Here is a 22,215-nt window from a genome sequence, read left to right as displayed (position 1 = left end):
TGAGTCTGCAATCTGGAGAAGTGGTTATTTCACCTTCAGCTTCCCTTGACCAGACTCAGCCCACACTCGCACTGAAATTGCAGGGATTTATTTTTGTCCTTGCTTGTGCTCCCTCTCTCAGGCAGGAGAAAAAACTCCACTCACCTTGTCCCTTCCCTTTCATCTTCCAATCCACTTGGGAGTTCTGTCTCAACCACTTATCCCTGATGCCACCCCCCTCCTCCCAAGTGACCTCGTCTTTCCAAAATAGCCACTAACCCAATCAGCTTAACCACATCAATCTGCCCCTTCCACCATCTCACAGATCTCCATGAAATCTTCCTCCCTCTCCCTTCTCCCTGTTCTAAGAGACGCCATCAAAATCCGATTAAAATGCTCTTACATTCCAAGGATGCAAAGGTTTGGGAGGTGCTCTAAAAGGAAACTTGCTGGAATGAGGCTGATGCTCACAGGCAACATTGTAAAGGGAAAAATTCAATTGTGAAAACAGCATCGGTCTTGCAGTAGCTGAGAATAAATTCTCTCCTATCATTCTGTAGTCTCTGTTTCTCTGGAAAAGAAGAAGGGGGCATGGAGCTTCTTAAATGGACTAAAACTTGATCCTCAATGGAACGCAGGGCAGTGAATTTACAATGTGGGACCTAATCCCTGGTAACAGAGCACAACTCGCTTCTCCAGCCAATATTCCTAACACATAATTTACCCCTTCCTTAGTTTCATCACACTACAGCTTTAGAGGACCCCATTTCCGCCCTACATCATCTACCCGAGTCAGTTTTCAAGTTTTAAATTCAGATACCCTACAACAGATACGAGGCCCCAAAAAGACAAGTGTTTGAAAAAGAACAAAAATTTAGTGGAAAAAATAATCACCCAATTTAGAAAATGATAAAGCTCCTTGATACAAGTACACTTGATAAAGAGGAATCATGTCATCAATGCCAAGTGTAACATACACTAGACACTGTGTCTCAGTATTGAAACATATCTTGTTTTAGATAAACCTGCTTCTTTCTTCATAAAATACCTCTAGTCCAGTTGGCAACATACAAAATTTGGGGCAATTTATAAAGATGAACTGTAAATTAAACTGCAGGAGGATTTCAGATGCTATTAATATTTAGTAATACTACTGTAATCATAGCAGTACAGTTGTAAATCCCTCACCATCAGCTACATCATGTTATTCCCTCCCTGACCTCCTCTGCCCAGGGACAGTCAGCCGAGCTGCCCATGCTGCCCCTGCATGTCCCCATCCTGTGTGGCAGAGCCTCAAAGCCACCTTGTCCCCATTTCTGGGCACTGTTTCTCTCTGTGCCTCTCAAGCAGTGCCCACGCTCCCCTCAGCTGTGGCAGGTGCATTCTGCACACAAATTAAATTGTGTCTCTTGAAATCCTCCTGCTTTTATCAGAAAGGCTGGCATATGAAGGCCTGGCTCTTCCCTGCTGCTCCTCTTCCTCAGCTTCCAAACACCTGAGACTGGGAATTTTTTTTCCTGGGCCAAGCTGAGCCACCACAGGGTGTCACAGAGATGCACAGGCAAACACTGCTCCAGGTCCCTTTAAATCTTAATGCCCTCAAGGTGTTGCCTGCATTTCTAATTAAAGATCTATCATTACAAAAATTATCAACATTCCTCATAAGAAACCAAAATGGATTATTCACTTCACAGGGTTATTTTTGCAGAAGATCATTTGGGAAGGGCTTCACCCCAAACACGCCCTTGCTTTGGCACTTGCCCACCCACCACACACAACTATTATTTACATCACTGCTAATTCCTTTAAGCCTATTAAGGCAACAGCAGCAGCCTGCAGATAATTTTTCCATCATGAATCACGTGACTATTGCCAACTTCCTTGCTCAGAAACAAAAATGTTTTAAATGACACAAAACAAAATAATCTATAATCTGGTCCTGAACCTCACAGCAGATAAACAAGTCCATCTGTCTTCTCTAAGGGTGGAAAGCATAAAAATTCCTCTAAGAAAATGTCTCTGCTATTAAAAAACCCAAACAAACAAAAAACAAAACCAAATATGTTTATGACATGGAGATCAAGCAGAAAGCCTGGCTCCAGCAGCAAATACCCACTACAAATACTCCCGAGAAAATCACCTAATAAACATGAAGTTTTTCTTTTTTATATACAACTTTATCAGCAAATCTGCTTCCAGTACAAAAAAAATATTCCCTTATTGTGTAGATACAGGAAGAATTTTGTATAACAACATATATTAGCAGTTCCTGAAAATATGGCCTTGTCCATGACTGTGGTTGGGAGGCTGGGACTGGATGATGTCTAAGGACTCTTCCAACCCAAACCAGTCTGGGATTCCGTGATTCTGTACAGTCCCCTGGCCCAACAAGCCCCAGGAGCTACTGGGAGCAATGACCATAAACCAAGATTTATTTTATCTCTCCTACAAAAGGTTGCCCCACTGTCTAAAATGATTCAGTCTTTACAAACATTGTTCTTCTCTCTTTTCTCCTTCCTGTCCTCACTGACCGAACCCTGGGGTCAGTCTGCAGCAATCCCTGTCCGCTCTCCCCAGAAATCCTCCTTCTGCTGCTTCCTGCACTTGGAGAGGTGCTGATTGGATTAAATAAGAATTAACAGAGCAGATCCTATCACTTACTGTGCACGTACGAGTGTGAGTGATGACAAGAACATGACTTACTACAGCGCAACAAAAATAACACAAAGAAGGAAAAAAACCCCCTTATTCTGAAACTTTCATAACCAAGTAGATCATGAAACTAATTCAGTAAAAAGCAGGCTTTTTCTGGTTTTGGATTTAAGCCTGATGCACATTATTATTCACTGCAGTGGGATCCATCAGTTGTATTTAAGAGGATATTCAGGGTCTCTTAAAGGGGAATATTATCAAAAATACTTTCATAATGGCTCTAATTTTTAATTTGCCAGGACAAGTTAATACACAAAGTAAAAACAGCTAATAAAATGCATTTAAATTATCTTTTCCCAGATTCACAGTAACTCAGTTCTGCTCCTCAATAATAAAAACTAGAAGGCTGAGAATTAAAACTACATATTCCAAATCTCACAAGCCAGATAGATCTGCAAAGCCCCACAGATCATTAATATTAGAATTCCAAAGTATTGCAAAATTTAAAATATCCTTCCTCCATTTCCCATGTCCAAGTCTCTTGGGAACTTCTTTTCTTTTACCAAAAGAACTAACTGCTGCTCTTTTGGACATTAGAGTCCAGTCCCAACCCAAGGATGAAAGGCTCCACTCTGACATTTCCTCTCACTGCAGAAAAGATTAGCATTTTGTTAAATAAAGTGTCCATCCTATAAATAGCAGCGTTTACAAGCACTTGTAAATCTCTAATTGCTCCTGCCAGTACAATTGCATAACGATCATCACCTGCCAGAGCTTCACCCCCATGCAGCTGCACTAAAGAGCTGCAACATTTTCAACCACTCTTTCCATTAAGTGCTGCCACCTCAGTCCCACGGTGAGAACTTTACACTTTGTATTTTGATCTCCATTCTGCAAAGATTGGGCTGTTAAAATGGTAACAAGTTATAGAGCGGCAGTTTCAGTAATTCAAGCTGGCCCCACAGAGGCCCTAACATTTATTTATTAAAGCAAAAATTTGATGTTAAAATACACTGGAATATTCAGTATGAATTTAAGATCACATTCCTGATGTAGTAGGACAATCAGCTGAGACAGGGATTCAGGAAAACACAGTGAGGGTGGGGAGGCCATGGCACAGGTTGCCCTATCCCTGGAAGTGTCCAAGGCCAGGTTGGACATAGCTTGGAACAACCTGGGCTAGTGGAAGCTGTCCCTGCCCACAGCAAGGGTGGCACTGGATGAGCTTTAAGGACCCTCCAACATAAACCAGTCTGGGATTCTGTGATTCATTTGTGGTAGCGCAGGATTCAACAGCAAAATGCTACTGTGTGTAACCAGGACAGAATGCACCATGGTGGCTGTGGGGCACAGGGAGTCATCCTCCAAATTTCCTTGAATTCATGAGACAGAGACGTGTCTGGAGAGAATGATCTGGGTAAAAAAATTACATGTAATAATCTGTTTCCACAGCTGTCGGTCCATGATATTTTCATAACAATGTCCATGTGTCACATATAAAACGTAACCCAACAGGATTAATGTACAAAAGATTGCTCCAGTTCTTTCTAGAAAACAACTTCAGAATACCACCCTTTAGAAAGGTACAGTTTGCAACCAGAGATTTAGTATCAGGTACCCATTTTTTGTAAAGGGTACTCTATACTAAGCTCCAAAAATTTCAGCTCTGGGTTTTGGGGGCAATGACCACTGCTCTACAAACAATTCAGGCCAACACCTTGGTCAAGATCAACTTTGTCCAAGCCAGGTCTTGGCTGGAGATTTTCCTCTTTGTACATTGTGTTCTACTCAAGAGATCCCTCAAGAGCACAGGGACTGACATAGCATGCTCGGCATTTCCTCTGACCTGCACAACTGCCTCATCACACCCCAGTCTTCCACAATTTCCTTCTCCCCAACCCTCTCATTGACAGTTTCAAAGGAAACTCTCTTTCCTTCCCAGTTTCACAGAAGGCCTAATTTGTTTTGAAAGTCTCTTGAGTCTTAGGTAGAAAAAACCCCAACCAAATGAAAATTACATTAAATGTAGGTGAATCACCATTTTTTGGTACCAGAAGCTGCATATCCTCACCCTCCTGTGTGAATCATTTTTTACTTCCAGCATTCCACACAAGGGATTCCACCCAGCTCATTAGTGGGTGGGTATTTTCAGACAGTCCAATTCTTTTGGCAGTTGAAATAGGGAATAAAAGCAAAATCCTGATTTCTGCCAGCTAAGGATGACATTCTGCAGAAAAACGTGAATTATGGGATAAGGCTGAAGTGAGGCTAAAAGTGTGTTTGTGCAAAGGTGGTTAATCCCAGCAGGCCTCAGAGTGCTGTTCTGTTTGCTTCTCTCATCAAACCTTTGCTTTTGTGGTCAGCTTCAACTTCTGCTAATGTTCTTTTAGGTTTCATCCTTGCAAATGCCTTTAAACCACAAACAAGACCTGCAAATAACCTCCCCATGCAGTTTAGCAGGGAAAAAAAGACATTCCAGAAACAACTGCATTGCTTGCCAGATAAAATATTAATGATCAGGTTTGGCTACAAGCAAGATAAACTGACTATGGAACTGAAAAATGATAAGTAAGTCAAATTAAGGCTCTTCCAGGAAGATGGTTGGTTGTTTCAGGGAGGACTTTATTCTATCTGCAGATCCCAAAGGTCAACGGGGTCATGTCCTGGACACAGCAGAGGGTAGGTACTTGAATTTGCAATTTGGCAAATTTCTCCTCACACCTTTTCAAAGTCATCATGGAACTTCCTGCTGGCTAATTGCAACACGGTCTTCTTGTTGAAGAAAGCTTAACTTCACTTTTAACTGTATTTAAAATAAATTTTGGCTAGAGTTAAGTTTTTCTGCACAGATTCTGAAGGAATGGGTTAAATCCCTGACTCTCTTTTTGATATCTTCTGCTGCACATCCTGAATATGACAGAATTAATCAAAATCTAATTTATTTATGCATCCTTTGAGTGTATTTTCTCCACGACCTTGCTTTAAAAAGGTGAAATTTGGCTCATTATAGTTTCAGAAATGCATCAAGCAGCTACTGATCTCTCTGACCTCGAGCAGGCAGCGCTTTCCAAAGCCCCCAGGAGTGAGGCAGGGCTGTGTCTCTCCAGAGGCTCCAGCTTTGGGTGGGAATGCTCTCGTTTGGCAGGCACACCATGGACACAGCTGAAGGAGTGTAAGGAAATGGATGAGCCAGCTGCAGCACAGACAGAAATATGGGATTGAAAAACAACTTTGGCATTCTTCCATTTGATACTCCCCTCCACAATACCACGCTCCGTACCATGTTTCAGCAGTAAAAGGAGCTTAGAGACCACCCACACCTGGAAATATTTACTGTAACTGTGCATATTTCTCATCCTCTTGGCAACAAGGGAAGAGGAAGGACAACTGTCTGATCTCAGAGCTGACAGGACATGGATATCACCACTGGATTTTGTTTTATTTGCTGCCTTCAGAGCCACCAGCTGCTGCAAATGCTTTAAAAGCAGCAATTATATAATTGGGACATTTTCCTCCCAAAACAGTGGTGGAAGCTACTTGGACACTGACATTGGAACTCCTTGATGAGCAAAGGTGCAGTAAAAATAGCCTTGCAGCACAGCACCTTGCTTAGCCTGGCAGCCAGCGTGGGGACACCAAAGCTCATGCGAATTGTGGGAGGTGCAGCACTCCCGTGGGAGACAGGGCTTGGCTGACCTGCTGAGGAATTCAAGTCAAAGGATTGAGTGAAGCAGATCCGTGGGCTTTGGTTTATTGAAAAAATCCACCTACTTGTTACAAAAATAGGCAAGTGCCTCCACAGCACTTTGAAGCCTTCAGAAATAAAGGTGACCCATGGCCCTGTGCCCCCAGGCAGGAATCAGGGGAAGGATCTTTTCACACAAACCCAGTCTCTGAAGGTCACTGTAACACAGAAATAGCATGAGGTGAGAAGACATTTCCTGCTTGCCTTCATGCACAGCAGGTGCTTTTGTGTCAGAAGGACAAAGCCCCTAATCCTCTGATCTGCCTCCTCAAATTCTAATGGATTTCCAGCACGAGAAAACGCATTTGTGGCCTGGCACAGTAAACCACCTTCAGAAAGTACAACCAGCTCAAGCTGTCCTGTGATTGACGTGGGGTGACCAGGACGAATTTATAAATACTGAGGCTTTATACATTCATCTGAGTGCTGAAAAATTAATTAAGGTATTGCCATATGGAGAGAAAAAAACAGTGGTTTCATCCAGACTTTCAGAAAACTTAAGTCTACTGGCCTTGGAGCATGACCTTCAACACACTGAGATCACTTCAACACTTTAACCATCTGGACCCATAAAACTTGAACCCATAAAACTGGAGGACAAAGGAAAGAGAGTGATGGGCTACAAGACCAAAATAATGACATTAAAAATTATATATGTGCATATACATAGCTATGGTGACTAACGTGTATCCGAGGGCTAAGAATTAACATTCCTTTGCTTCTGAAAAAACAAGAAAGCAGGTTTACAGTGCATTATTTTTATACCTGTACTTTTCCTGACAGACACATTTGGAAGCTGCACAGTCGCCAGCAAAGCTCATTCACAAAGAGCACGTGGCAGCTACTGATAAAACACTCAGAGCAGAGATGCTGCAATAGATTACGCTGCTCCTAAGCTTTCACCTGGACTAAAAGAAACCACATGATCACAGACTGGCTCAGGCTGGAAGGGACCACAGAGGGTCATCTGGTCCCATCTTCCTGCTCAAGCAGGGTCATCTCAGAGCACATGGCACACGGTTCTGGAATAACTCCACTGAGGGAGACTCCACAGCCTCTCTGGGAGATCTAGGGAAAACTGTCACTGCACATTCTTGATACAAATATTTATGTACTGCTTCAGCTCTCACAGTTCTGCCATCAGATGTCTTCTCTGATGGCTGGTTTGCCACTTGTGATCTTACAAAATCATATGCAGGAAGCTCTGTGTTGAACAGCTTTCGATTTGGCTGCTAATGACACATTTTCTATCAAAACAGAGAGCCAACACTGTGCCACAGCAATTTCTCCACTCAGTCCATCATTCCACCTCTCAGATATTTGATTAGTCAGAGCATAAGCATGTAGTCGAGTTCAGTCAACAAGCAAATACACTCCAGCCCAAAATACTCGTACCAGGCACGGCTCTAGAAATGAACTGCAGCTGCATGGGAGCAAGACACTGATAAACAGGGGGCTGGACCAGGTGGTTCCCAGGAACAGATGATTCTGTGCTTGAACAAATGAACAATTTCAAAGCCTGCTCCTCTGAGTCGTAGCAACCTCTGCCCTGAAGATGAAGCCTGCAAAGCTGCCGTACAGAGCTGGAGATAAGGAGATCTCCCTGGTACTGCTGCAGGAGACAAGCACAGTGACAAAAGACTGGCAGAGCTGGCACTAATAAACAAAACAGCTCCATCTCCCAGGCAGCACCTCCATCCCCAGCTCTACAGCAGCAATTCAAGTGCTTCACAGAAAAGATGACCCCACTTGCAACAGAAAAATTATGAACAGTATTAAACTGAATTAATTTTACTCCAGTTATGTCTTTCAGGATACTGATGGAGCCATTAAAACTCATTCAGATCAAGTGGACATAACCCTCAGATTTACCATTTCCACTCCTGTCTCACAGTGAGTGAAAAAAGCATTGGACCAAGGAGAGATGGGTGGATCTGTTCTGAGTCAAATAAAATATTGTTATAAAAGCCAAATACTTGGTGGCATATATCATTCCCTGAGCCAAAATCCCTTATGACACCCTCTGCCCTAAACACACTGACATACTGCGACATGAAATCCTTTTGCCTTTCAGGTTGTTCCCAGTGTTCCAACAGCTCTTTGATCTCTTCCTTGTCTACTGAACCTGGCATGAAGTCAGGTAGGATATGGTGCTGCAGCAGGGTGCTGCCTCCTGCCAGCCATCAATAAACTGCCCTGAGCTGCACACCCAGAACAAACCTGCTCTGTCAACAAAGCCTGAGCTGTGCTAGAGGAGCTACTGCTGCTGCCTTGATGATAAGGCTCCTCTTTTTCCTTCAGTGGGCACATCTGGCTTTTCACATATGCAGGAAATAGGTTTTTTTCCCCACATTAACACAAATGCCCACCTCAGAACCACTGGCTGGGTATTGCCAGCTTGTATGAGTGTTCCTTTTGTTGCCTGTGAGCAGGGCATTGTTACCAGCAATCCACAAAGGAGCTTCCTCTTCCCCCAAAGCCCCACGAATGGAACAGAGCACAGAGGGTTGTGTGTGACTGTGAGGAGCCAGGGCAGTGACGCTGCATTTCTCCTCATTTCTGAACAAAAGGATGTTTAAGCCAAGAACTCTGACAGCAACAAGCCCGCACATGCATTGTACACTACCTTGTTCTTCAGAAACACAACATTATTCAGCAAAATCAAGGCCTGCAATGAATTATTGATAACACGTACACTAACCAAAAGCTTTGTGAGCACTAAATCTCCTCCACCTCCCTACATGCTTGAGAAAGCACAGAAAGGGAAATAATGCCTATTCATTGAAAGACAACAGTTCAGGCAGTAAAAACATTAATGTATTTATTGAGGGGGGTGAAAGAAGAAGAAATAGGTGGAGTGGGAAAAACCAGCTCTGAAATCCAAATGGTGGCACTGGGAACCTGGGAGTGCCTGGATGTGCACAAGCACTCGTGGAACATCCTCAGCACAGGGACAGGGAGGCCCAGGGACCCCCAGGGGCTGCTCAAACCACACTCACAGCTTTGGCAAGCAAGGGCATTTTTAACCACAAGTGAACCCTGGGGGCTTTTTAACTCTCTGGGAAGTTTTAAGCACAGAGAGCAAAGAAGCACTTCAACACATCAAAATGAAGATAGAAGAGTAACATGAAAGCACTTGAAACTCCTGGTCCAATGTAGAGATCACCTACATTTTAAGGCAGGGTAATAATGAATAGCTGACACAGGCATATTCTGCAGCTCACAAAAATTAGAAGGAGTGAAAGATCACAGGTTTGTCCTCACCAGTTCATCCAGACCTGAGCACCTAAGCACTTACTTGTCCATGAGCAGCCAGACCATGAAGCTTCCCACAAATCACCCCCACTCAGCCACACTCACACCACAATTACAGCAGCCCTGGTACCTGATCCCTGTTTCTCAGAGCATATCCAAGGAAGGGATTTAGTAACCTGAAAACGCTCTCACAGTGAATTTAGAAACACCCTTCTGAAGTTATTACAAAGAAGGATCCTTGGACTGAAATGTGACTCAAAAGAAAACCGGGATACGCCGAGTTCTCCCAGCTCCCCACCTCTGTTCATGCCTGTCCCCACAAAGCCCCACAGTGAAGCATGACCCACTCATGCCACTGTGATCACTGTTAACACCACTGGAGGCCTCTGGAAGGCACAAAACATTCACCAGCCTCAAGGGGCACAGCAAGTGCTGCAGCTGCTGAGAAATCTGATGAGCCAGCTCCTTCGCTGGCCTTTTTGGTACAGATCTGCAAGTTCAAAGGGTGGCATAAAATTGTCAGAAAAACAGATAACTGGCACTGCATCAAGAATTTCTGAAGGAGGAATCCCACCTGAGCCAAATCAGTCACAGAACAGGAGCCACACCAATCCAAGCAACTGAATGTAAAGTGGCAAAGTTGGAAAGGAAATTGAAGTTCCACATGTCCCAACATCTTTCATGGGACAGCAGCTGGTGAAGGATGCATGAGAAGTGACTTAGGCACAAAATCTAATTTCTTTTCATTTTCTAGTAATCTGCAGCTTTGAGACTTGATGAGCCAACAGGAGACACCTGCTGAGTGAAGAAGATTGGGCAATTTTTTCATTTTGTTTCATCACATATGAATCAACCAACAAACCATGGACACAAGGTCCATGTGAACTACCGGACACAAATTCTGCCCAGGAACTGCCCTGGTCAGCCTGATGAGTTCTCCTCCCCAAAGTCATCAGGTTCAAGAGCCAAAGTGATCAGAAATCAGCATTAACAAAAAGCAGGCAGACAGGCTGGAAGAGCTCTGCCCGCCCAGTGCTCAGGCAGTGTGTGGCCTATTTGCTCTGCAGCAAAGTGATAAACACCACAGATTCTGAAGTCTAATAAAAGCCAGTCCAACCTACTACAAACACTGTCTTGCACATTGGTAAACAGTTATAAACAACCTTCTGTTAATTATATATTTTAAAATATACACTCATGCCTTAACAAGTTTTTCACTCCAGCCTTCAGTCCAGATGTGAGCAGGAGCAGAGCCATTAGATCTGACAAATTGTGGTGCTGACTCTCTCTGTGAGCAGCTTCAACCCTGGGCTCTGGGAGCTCAGTTCAAGCCCAGCTTTCCAGGGTTATTAGACCAGATGTGACAGAGAAGAGAGCACAACCACTTCTACAGTCAAGATGAACAAAGATGGAAAAAGCTTTAACCTTAAAGTAACCATTTTCAGCATTTTTGAAATGTGCAAATCTGGCATGAAAGCTGTTAAATTAAAAATAAAATAATGGAACTGAAACAAGAATTTTGGAGACAATTTGAAAACTATATGAAGCTGCTCCCTACAGAGCCAAGCTTGTGAAAACACCATCTTAGCCAGCCATAAATCTACAGTAGAACAAACCTGGATTCCAGATGAATTTCTTTGTACATTGTGTGCAACAGTCCAATATCAACAAAGACAATGCTCTGTGTGATCATTACTTTACACATATATCATACAAACGCAGCACAAATAATCTCTGACGATTCTACACATGCTGATATGGAAACAATACTAAAACACATTCCCAGTATTTAAGAACAAGTAAGAGAGAAAAGGCTCAATATGGTTCATCAGAAGCGTCAGTACTGGGGCCTAAGTTACACAGGTGCTTCAGTGAAGTGCCTTTGGGAGAGGAAAATATGTATTTCATCTTAAGGCTTCAGCCTCTCCATCATCTCCCTTCGATTTCCTCCTCATGTATGAGCACCAATGTGACAGTGACACTATACAAGGAAATATTTCACACGAAGAACAGATTCATGCTGAGATCTACAGACATTTCCTGTGTGTGACTACAACACAGGCTACAAGAAAAGCTCTCCCTGCCCAAAACTAACCCTCTGTGCTCCGAGCCCAGGGAAAAGGCTCCCATGGAATCTGCAAGCACTGCAGAAGCAAAAGGAAGCATAATTCCAATATGTTTAACGACTGAATTAGCATAATGCTCACGAGGCAGAAAGCAGCCTCCCTGACCTTCTTGAAATGCTGACCTCTAACTATTGATGAGTTTTTCCGATGGGCGCTGTGATTCACCCAGCTGGGGAAGGAGGCAAGGAAACATCACTGCCCTGTCAAGTGAGAGCAGGTCAGACCCGTGGAAACCTCTCCAGCAGCTTCACACATCCACACAGGAATAGTGACTAAAACTGTACTTAGGAAAACAACAAAGACCTGAAGTTGTGCTGGAAACTCTGCTGTAATCAGAGTGATTCATTTAATCTCTCCTTCGCAGACAGCAGCCACAGAGCTGCCGTGATTTAATTATTTTTTTAAATATTCATTTTGTGAAGAACATTAACTGAACATTATGATGACTTGTAAGAATTATGATACATAAATCCGTATGTTTTAGAAATTCTTAGTACTACTTGGATAAATGAATATATCTATTATAGAACAACAGAACAGAAGAGACCTTAAAGCTCATCTCATTCTACCCCCTGTCATGGGCAGGGACACCAGGTTGTTCCAAGCCCTGTCCAACCTGGCCTTGAACACTTCCAAGGATGGGGCAGCCACAGCTTCTCTTGGCCAAATCTGTTACTGCTGTTCAAACATGCAAAAAATCCACACTGCATCATGTTTACAGCAAGAACAGGATGGTATTTAGATAACTCTGCAGTCATCATGATGCTGAAAACATTCTAATGACAGATTACACTAATATTTGACATTCAATAGTGCCAATACAGTAAGACACTGTTTGACAACAATAACAGTGACATTTCTGTAAGGTCCCTCAGTTAGGGAATGAGCCAGCCGTGCTGCTCAGCTTCAGCAGAAAGGCCTGTTGTGCTCCTTTGGGTCAATGAAGAATTCCCAGTGTTCTCATGAAATATCAAACAGTTACAGTGGCCAGAAATTCCAACTCTGTTTAAAACACATCCTGGCTTTGCTGGCCTCATTATGGATGAGGCAGCTTTGTCCATCGAAAGCCTTGTATGGTTGAACATACTCCTAGCAGATAAACATCCCTCCTAAATGTTGGCACAACTCCCTCCCTGAGAGGAGCTACGGCTGCACTGAGACAGCCAAGCCTAGCACTGGCTCAAGGCTGAGCTCATTAAAAGTGCAAAATAAAGACAAACTTAAAATTCCCCTCCTGTTCGTGCCTTTCAAAGTCTCACCAACACTGTAAAATAATGATGGTCCTCATTTTACAACAGCAGGAATAACCAGTTTTAGAACTTGACATTTATTAACATCACTTGTTGAAAGGCACTGAAAGCACATATTTAACCAATACTGTGATTACAAAAACAGTCACTATGAAAATATAAACAGAAGAGGCTGCTGTGTATGGCAACAATGCTGCAGCACTAAAAGCACACACAAATCCTCTTATTTTCATGCATTTCACTAAAACACTGGCAGCTACCTGGAAACTACGAAGGGTAACTATCAAAATCAAAGAAAAACTAAAAGTACAGGCTGAATATCTTCACTTCTTCACCTCCTTCCCAATGCACTAAACCCACGTAGTTGAGATTCAAACAACAGAATGCAGCCAACTTCTTTTCCCTCTCTCTTTGCCATCCATCTCCTCGGCATCCCAGCGCTGCCCCTGCAGCAGAGCTGGAATTGCCCGTTTGGAGCACAGGCGCTTCCCGGAGCTCTGCAGGAACTGGGTCAAGCCCGGAGTTGGAGCTAACAGCCCACTCGGCTCCTGGCGATTCCCAGCCCCCAACCAAATGAAAGGGGTGTTTTGACCTGGAAACAAGGCTCAGATCGCCTCCCTCCCCACACTAAAGCCCAACTAACTGTGTACAGTAAGAGAAGCCTTACTCCAAAGCTGCCCATGCTGCGGCATCGCTCTTTGGAGGAGATGCTGGAGCGCACACGTTTCTTCCCTCCAAGTGAAAATTGGGGAGACACCAAACCTCCAGCAACTGAATTGTTATCTTTTCCTGCTCGTTACACCAGCCTAATGACCATCCTGACTCGTAATTACTACAATAGTAAGAAGCTTTCAGTTCTCACACTGATCCAAGACCAACACTATCTCCTTTCAGGCAAGCAGAGGCTTTACTCTAGCCCAAAACTGGAAGTTTTGGCACTTAATTCTGATAAGAACTTTTAATGAACAGCTCTGTAAGTGGCTTTAGAAGAGCCCAGATCCCCCCACCCACAATGTTTAAGTGTGTGCTCATTGGACATGACTCAACCACAAACAAGCAGTGTTTTGGATAATAACCCTCTCTGTGCCCTGGACTGCTCAAGCTGCATCACCACAATCACACAACCCTCAGAAAACATTCATTTCCTCTCCTCAAGCGTGTTTTGTAGAGATGAAGAGCATAAAAAGAAAACTCAACTCCCACTGTGTCAACATAAGTGTAAGGCATTCAGGAACTTCAAAAATATTTATTAATGATCTCCTATTTATACAGATGCACTGAAAAGTATCCCCAAGCTGTTTGAAAGTCTTTGTTTGCAAAAGTTCCAGCATTACATATTCCCAGAACAAACCAAAGACAGTGGAAACCAAGAAAATAAACCTCCTTGATTTGAGAAAAGAATCTAAAGATAAAGTATGCGCCCATAAACAGCTTAATTTTAAGAGTCTGACTTCTTTAAGCCTAGGCCTGAGGAAAATCATCACCCAGTAGACTTAAATATCCTTTTGTGATCAGACATTCAGGTCATACCAATTACAAGAACAAAAGGGAAATCTTAGGGGTTTTTTTTAAGCAATACCTGCAAATAGATAAAACAGTCACCACACTAAATTTAGTATGTTTTGGCAACACTCGATATCCAGGTTTTCATAAGAATTTGGTTTTCCTGCCAGTTCACAGAACTCAAGACGCGGAAAGTCCTCTTCACCTCTAGAAGCCCTCTCCAGGCAAAGAGCAACTGACTTGCTCTGGCTTTGTTACTTGTAATTTTTTTAATTATTCCTGGAGCACAGCTTGAAAAGAATGGCCTGAGAGTTCAAAGTTCATGGATGTCCTTCAATCTCACTGAGAGTCAATGAAGGACAAGAGAACAGAGAACCAACTTCACTTCTAACCCAGCAAGAAAAGTATCTCCTTGGAATCAGTAGTCCCATCTCACTGGAAGCACATATCCAGACAACCCAAGAGCCAATTCCTGGAGATTTTTAGGAAAAGTCTGCACATGCAGCTGCCTAGGGTAGGTGCATCTCAAGTTTGTCAAGCATGGAGTCTTCCAGTTAAGCTGTTAAACCTACCAAGCCTAGGTCACTATGAGGGCCATGATTAGGAATCAAGACTGGTTGCCGTGGAAAGAATTCCTCAGCTCTCCTGATGCTATTATTCCAGTCTCTTCTGCTGCAAGCTCAAGACAACCACGCAGTGGTTTACACTGCAAATCCTACCACCACAACAAGGGACTCTTCATTTAAAGAGATTTCTGAAGCAAAAGCAAAAAATCTGTGGCTTTTGCCCTACAATGCCTTTGGGCAATTCTTACACACAAAACTAAAAACACACCTAAAAACATTGCAACATTCCCAGGTTCCAGTCACCCCTGTGCACCAAAAACAAACCAGTGATACAGACTGGGCTCACAGCATCACCACAAGCCTCATGCCTGGGCTTGCAGGATTGAGCATTTATTTCAGTCTCGCTTTTCCAAGCAGCCCACAGCACACAGCAGGATCTTCTGCTCCATAAGGGATTCACTGGAATGGTCCCTTCCTCCCCAAATGCTGCCTGCTACTTGAGAATTGAACAAGCTGCATCTACCCTAAGAAATAAATAAATTTATTAAATCAATGAATAGAAAGGCTGCAGCACTGCACACCTCCCTATAACCAACAGCATCATGGACACTCACCCAGCTCGGGAAGTGAAAGACTTCAAACCTCATGCAAGAAAACATTCCATTAAAATAAACAGCTTGAAAATAAGGAAAGAACAGCAACATTACACATAAATGGATGAAGAACACTCCAATCTGCATTTAGACACACCCTTTTACCAGTCAAATTTTTCACTAACTACCCAGCATGACAATGCATTGCCAAAGGACACTTCCCCTGGATAGGGAACAGTGCCAAGTTATCAACTTCTGTGGAGTATCAATTTGAGAAAGCACACCATGGCTTGGAGAAATACCTTGATCTGTGAAACTCCCCAATAAGAAACCAGCACCATTTTTAAACACATGAGCAGCCAGGAGAAGAAATCACAACTGAAAGGTGTACCTAACTGACACACTCGGGGAAATCCTCTCCAACGTGATCCCGAGTCCTGTCCCTGATCTGCACAGCACTCCCCACAATTAACACTACACCAGAATTTTCAAGACGGTGGGAAGTTTTCTTATCTCTGTTTACAAACTCAAGGACAGAGAAATCATATCAATTTGATTCACAAGTTACTTGGAAAATCTGTCAGAAGGGAGGAAGCTCCATGAGCAACAACCAAACAGGGAATAACTCCAGGGCAAGGACCAGGGAGTGAAGAGCAACACATTCCTCACCACAGAGGCTGAGCTCCTTTTTCACTCTGCAGTAACCAGACACGTGCCAAAGAGCGGGCAGGTGACAGGACTGGTTTCAAAATTATCTAATAGCCAGAGAAACATGAGTGCTGAATGGATCAGAGTCCAGGACAACACCCAAGTGAAATCACAGAGCTGTGCAAAGAATCCCAGGAGCAGGAATACCTGAGCTCTCCATCCACCTGGGACCTGCTGGTCAGGACTTGCTTCTTTCACATGTGGCCTGAATGTCACCTTGAGCACATGAGGCAGGAAGGGCTGGTAAACTTATGAAACAGAAAGTCTGAAATTCCTGCTTTCAGTAAAGCCTATTTTCAAGCTGTAACTGGGTTTTTTCCCCTTTGGTAGAAATCAGGCATTTGAGAAGCCCATTGCCACTGTCAGAGGAGTCTGCACATTTAAGGGGCTCAATTAACGCCCAAGGTGATGGTGCTGCACATGCTTGAAAATGGAAATAATGAAAACAACCACCAAAAAAAAAAATCCTGCAGCTACACAAAGCCTCAGTATGGCAGAGGGAAAAATTGCTTCATCATCAGCCATGGAAATTTTCTGAATCCCTGGTTATCTCATCAGGCCAGAGCTGTGTGAGGAGGAGCACAGATGGGTACTGTGCCCTTTCTCCTGCCATAAGAGCAGCAGCTCCAGAACTGCAGCGTGAGCACAACCCTGGGGCTGGGGCTGTGAACGTCCTTTACTGCCACATATAAAATGAGACAGCAGAAAACGACAAACCAAAGTATTCGAGTTGGAAACAGTCCTAGACTTTGCCTCCTTTTAGGGACTTTCCATACTGTGACACTCCAGAGTGACTTGGTTCTGTGTCTTCTATACATTGGGAAGGAAGCACTTAGCTTAGAATTAGCCCAAGGCATTGTCTGAAACAGAGGAAAAGTTTACACACCCATTTTCAATAAACTCTACACCTATCAAAAGGGAATTACAGGCTACAACATCTATTTAAATAGGATTCCAACCTCCTTAACTACTCTGAAGCACAAAGGCTTTATAGCTTTACTTACTAATAAATATCCTTGATAATTCTTACAGGAAAAGGCAGAGCACATTGCAAAGAAAATCCTAGCCAAAAAAACAAAAGAGGGGGAAAGTTTATAAATTCTTGAAAGATTTTTTTTTTCTTTGAGAAAGTCTTTACCTGGATTAAGCTGCCAGGCAGCTTTATTAGCATTTCTGCCACACAACTGTCTGCTTCCCTACACACCCTGCAAACGTCACAGGAAAACAAAGAAAACTCCCATTTTCATGTGGTCGTTAGAAAGATGCAAATCCTTCTGGTTTGTGGAGGAGAGACAAGGAAAAGAAAATGCCAACAACCTTCAGCTCTGGCAAAAAAAGTACCTCAGAAGCAGCTGAACAACTTCCCAGTTACCCTGGAAACAGAGTTTACCCCTCAGCAGACAGGGAAAATTGCCTGCAATTACCACCCTGGAGTAAAGCACCAGTTTGGACAAAACATCAAATTCTGTTTGCTGCAGCTCCTTTAATGTGATCCCAGTAATTTATCATGAGCAATATTTGATCTGGAATGGAATTCTATTACCAAACCCCAAAGAGCCTGAGCTCTATTACCAGACCTGCAGGTATAATCAAAGGTTACAATATCTCCTAATGGCACAGAAGAGCTCCGCCATCTGCCAAGTGTGATTTCCCCTAATCCCATTCCTCACACACAAATCAGAATCACCCGGATTACACCACAGAAATAGAAGTCAAGTCAATACCTGAATCCACGGCATCAATCTCCCACCTCCAGACGGGAAAAAGGCAAGAACAGCAACAATGCTGCAGGCAGGCTCAGGAAGGCAAAGCTTTCCACCCGGCTCCGCGCAGCAGCACACAGGAAATTCTGGGATTTCACTGATTAGCTTCACCCATCCAGAATGCCAGTGCTGCTCCCTCCCAAATCCGAGCGCAGAGCTCCGTGCAAATTCAAGGAACTGACCTCCGCGTGATCTTCTGGAGCAGCTATTTCCACCCAGGAGCAGCACTCCGCGTCTCTCCGTGCACATACATATAAACCGCTTGGATTTGGCGTTAGGAGGAGAAATTAACAAATGAGCTGCATATCACCAGAACAACACAAATCTGTCCACCCAAGTGCTTCCAAAACAAAAATATATGCCCTTAGCAGAGGGGGTGGAATGAGATGAGCTTTTAGATCCTTTCCAACCCAAACTATCCTGAGATTCTATGTACACGCGATGCCAACAAACAAAGCCAAGTGCATCTTCAATTGAAAAGCAGCATGATGACTTTAAACTGGCACTTCGAAGTAATTTTAAAGAGCAGGCAATGTATGTCCTGAAATCCAAGGCATTAAGGAGTCACATACCACTCTCGGGAATGCCTGAATCCCTCCTGATCTGCCCAAGCAGCCGTCGCCCGGCTGTAAACCAGGGGGGGAGAAAGGGGGAGCATCTTTATTTGTCCATTTAAGACCTCCAAGCACATTATCATCCCTAATCCAGCGAGGAACAGATAATTGCAGCCCCCGTGGATTACAAAATTACGCTCTAATCCACAGAACCACGAGCAAGAACACCATCCACCAAAAACCACCGACAACCCCCTCCCCACCTCCAGCCGCCGATTTAGAACCACAGATCGGGGTTTTTTTGGAGAGGGGCTTTTCCCTTCTTTTTAACACACGAGGACACGAGCCCTTGGCTCTGACGCAGCGAGAAAGAAGCAGCGAGGAGGTCCGGCAGCAGGGCGAGGGGCCATGCGGGAGCGGCGAGCGCACCGCACGGCACGGGACCCCCTCCCCGTTCGCCCGGAGCCGGCGAGGAGGGCGAGGCACCCCCGGGGAAGCGGGGACGGGATTCCCGTGCCGGCCCTAAGGGTGAGCGAGCACTGCCCGCCTTTGTCCCAGCGCCGCCTCGCCCCTCACCGTGGCCTCGCCAGCAGCACTCACCCAGCCAAACCACCGGCTGCTCCCTCCGCAAAACCGGGCGCCGGCTCCGCCGCACCGGGGAAGTTGCTTGAAGTGAAGTTGGGCGCGCAGCGGCCTTTCCCCCGCGGCGGCGAGCGGCGGCCGGGCACGGCCGGGGGCGGGGCGGGCAGGGGGCCGTCCCTCGGCGCTTCCCCGGAGCGAGGGGCTGCGGGAAGGCGGCGGGAGGGCGGCGGGAGGCGGGAATGTCCCGCCCCGGTGCCGGTCCGGCCCCTTCGCCCCGGCGGCCGCGGGGCCCCGCGGGAAGCGCCGCTGTTGCCATGGTGACCGCGCGGTGCGGGCCGTGGGCGGGGCTTCCCCCGCGCGGCGCGGCCGCGATTGGCTCCGCCCCGCTCCACCTGCTCCGCTGGGGCCGCGGGTTCGAGTCCCGGCCCCGCCGAACCGAGAGACAGGGGCTGGGCGTGGGTAGTGTTGGAAAACGTGGGGTGTGTCAAGATTATCTTATTGTGTCCAGGATGGACACAAGGACAAGGCGGACAAGGACAAATGAAAAAGGGTGCTGCTGGAGAGGGTCCAGCAGCAGCCACAAGGATAATGAGGAATATGGCGCATCTTTGTGATGAGGAGAGACTGCAGGAGCTGGGCCTGGTCAGTCTGGAGAAGGGGAGGCTGGAGAGAATCTCACCAATCCATACAAATATCTCAAATCGTGTGCCAAGGGGATGGTGCCCGGTTCTGTTCAGTGGTGCCCGGTGACCAGGAGGAGCAGTAAACACAAGATCCACCTCAATATGAGGAAGAAACTCTTCCCATGGAGGGTGGCTGAGCACTGGGACGGCTGCCCAGGGTGGGCATGGAGTGTCCCTTTCTGGGCACATTCCAGACCCACCTGGATGCAATCCTGTGTCACCTGCTCCAGGTGACCCTGCCTTGGCGGAGGGGTTGGACTGGATGATCTCCAGAGCACCCTTCCCAACCCAACTGCTCTGGGATTCTGTGATTCTAATCAGAGGAACAGGCAACTGCTGCATCCCTTAGTCAAGGACACCCTGAAACTACAAGCTTTAAGGACCTGAATTAAGAAGTTGATGTATGTTTATGTAAACATTGGTAACTTTCAAAGCTGGTTTGGTATAATAATAAAAATCACACCTACAGGTTAGAAAGACCCTGTCCAGGGGAAGACCCTTCCCCTGGGCATATGGAGAAAGCAACTTGTATGGAAATTATTGACAAATCCTAATAAAGGATTTTGCTTGGAAAGTTACTAACTCTGAATTTCTGTGTATAAACAATAGCAGGAAAGTCCAGTGGGGTGTGCTGGATTTGTGGAATACATTGAGCACCCAGGCTGCAAAACCATGAAATAAAGAATCAATGTCTTTTTCAAGTGTGTCATTATTGGCTTGTCACACACCAGGTAAAAAATCCAATTTTGTGGCCACCAGTGGCGGCCCCTTGGCCACCACTGTCCTTCTGCCACCCTCAGGGCAGCACAACTGTGAAGCCCTGTCCAGGGAACATTGCCTCAGAGCAGAGAAAATCAGAAAGGGAACATTACTGCTCAGACCAGGGAGTGTTCCTGCTCAGTCCCCTCCTCAGGAATGGCAGTCATGGGATCTGCCCACTGGCATCCTCTCCATGCCACAGCTGTCACAGTTCAAAAGCTCCAAATGCTGCTTTTTGTCATTACCAAAGGTGTGGCTCTCTGCCGAGGAGGCCAAAGTCGGCTCCGAGGCGAGGCCGTGACTCACGGCAGGAGGAAGGAGAGTGTGGATGATAGGCTGGCCACAGGCCAGGGTGATGCCATGGCACAAGGAAAATGCATCTCCACGTCCTCATCCCAGCTCTTGGCAGGACAGGGAAAGACCAGGCAGCAGGTCCTGTGTCCCTGCCTCCCATGGGGAATTCATTCATCTGACTTTAAGCAGCCCAAATCTCTTTCTGTTGCAGACACAGGGGTCCTGACCCAATGGAGACACTGGATCTCTCCGTGATCCATTCCAAGGGAGCCAGACAGTGTCTCTATAGCTGCCCCTTAGCAGGTGCATGGATCGGAGCAAAAGGAAAAGTTTCAGCAGCAAAAACATCCAGCCCTGTAACAGCAGCAGGACTACGGAGCTCGCCTCGTCTCCTCTGTTCCCACCCACATCCCATTTAAATTAAGATCGCTTTCCCACAGCTTCCCCCCTTGCTCCCAAATCAGGATAATATAGGTGTTTTCCCCACCTTTACAACCCTTTTATCTTCACCACACCAAGGGATCCCAATTCCATGACTCATTTGCCTTTTCACTTTTCCAGAAGCCAAGCCATAACCCATCCCCTCAGCCACCTTTCTCCTCCCTGCAGCTCCGGCGCAGACGAGGGCGAACCATGGCTTGGATCAGCGCCTCTGCAAGGAGGGTGTTCCTGCCTCTTACACCTCTTTGAAGCGGTTCTTGTTCCACCCATGGCTGGGAACCCCTGCTCCAGCACATGGGGCTCTCAGCAATTCATAAGGAACGAGGATTAGCTCCTGATCAGTTATTCGGGAGCCACTTAATGGCAGCTCCCTCCACAAAAACACCCACACAGTGACAGAGATGGAGAACTGGGCATGCCAGGCTCCGGCAGCTCCACAGCCCTGGGAGATGCATTCAAATGGACACTTCAAGAGAGCAGCTGCGTTCCCAAGGAGCTGCTGTCTTGTTTCCCACTGTTCGAGGAGGAGCCTTTGTGAATGCCCCGGGAGATGAGACCTGGGAGCTTCAAAGTGGCCACAGAAAGTTGGGCTGGCTCGAACTGCGGCAAGCCCGGGGCAGGACCTGCTCTGATGGGATGGCAGCGCTGCGGGGTGTGGAGCAGGCCAGGCCCAACCCGTGTGGGGCTGCAGGGGCCAGATCCTCACCCTCACCTGGCCCTTCTTGCCTTGGGGACACGCTGAACCTGTGGGAAAGGGAATGG

General features: G+C 45.7%; 1 protein-coding gene across 3 annotated transcripts in view; it reads right to left on the bottom strand.

Moving 5' to 3' along the window:
- Positions 1–19,561, bottom strand: part of KIAA1671 (KIAA1671 ortholog) — a 64,839-nt gene extending 45,278 nt beyond the window's left edge. For 2 of the 3 annotated variants that reach the window (XR_011004947.1, XM_068208645.1), the window contains exon 1: positions 19,295–19,560. The gene's annotated coding sequence lies outside the window, so the exon portion shown is untranslated. Of the gene's footprint in view, positions 1–19,294 lie in introns of all 3 variants that reach the window. The other variant, XM_068208646.1, reaches the window with a different exon arrangement.
- Between the last annotated feature and the right edge of the window lie 2,654 nt (positions 19,562–22,215).

Source organism: Anomalospiza imberbis, chromosome 18 (genome assembly GCF_031753505.1).
Source record: "Anomalospiza imberbis isolate Cuckoo-Finch-1a 21T00152 chromosome 18, ASM3175350v1, whole genome shotgun sequence".
In the NCBI taxonomy this organism is placed as follows: Eukaryota; Metazoa; Chordata; class Aves; order Passeriformes; family Viduidae; genus Anomalospiza; species Anomalospiza imberbis.
The sequence above is the reverse complement of the archived record's forward strand: the minus strand, read 5'-3'. Positions and strand labels throughout refer to the sequence as shown.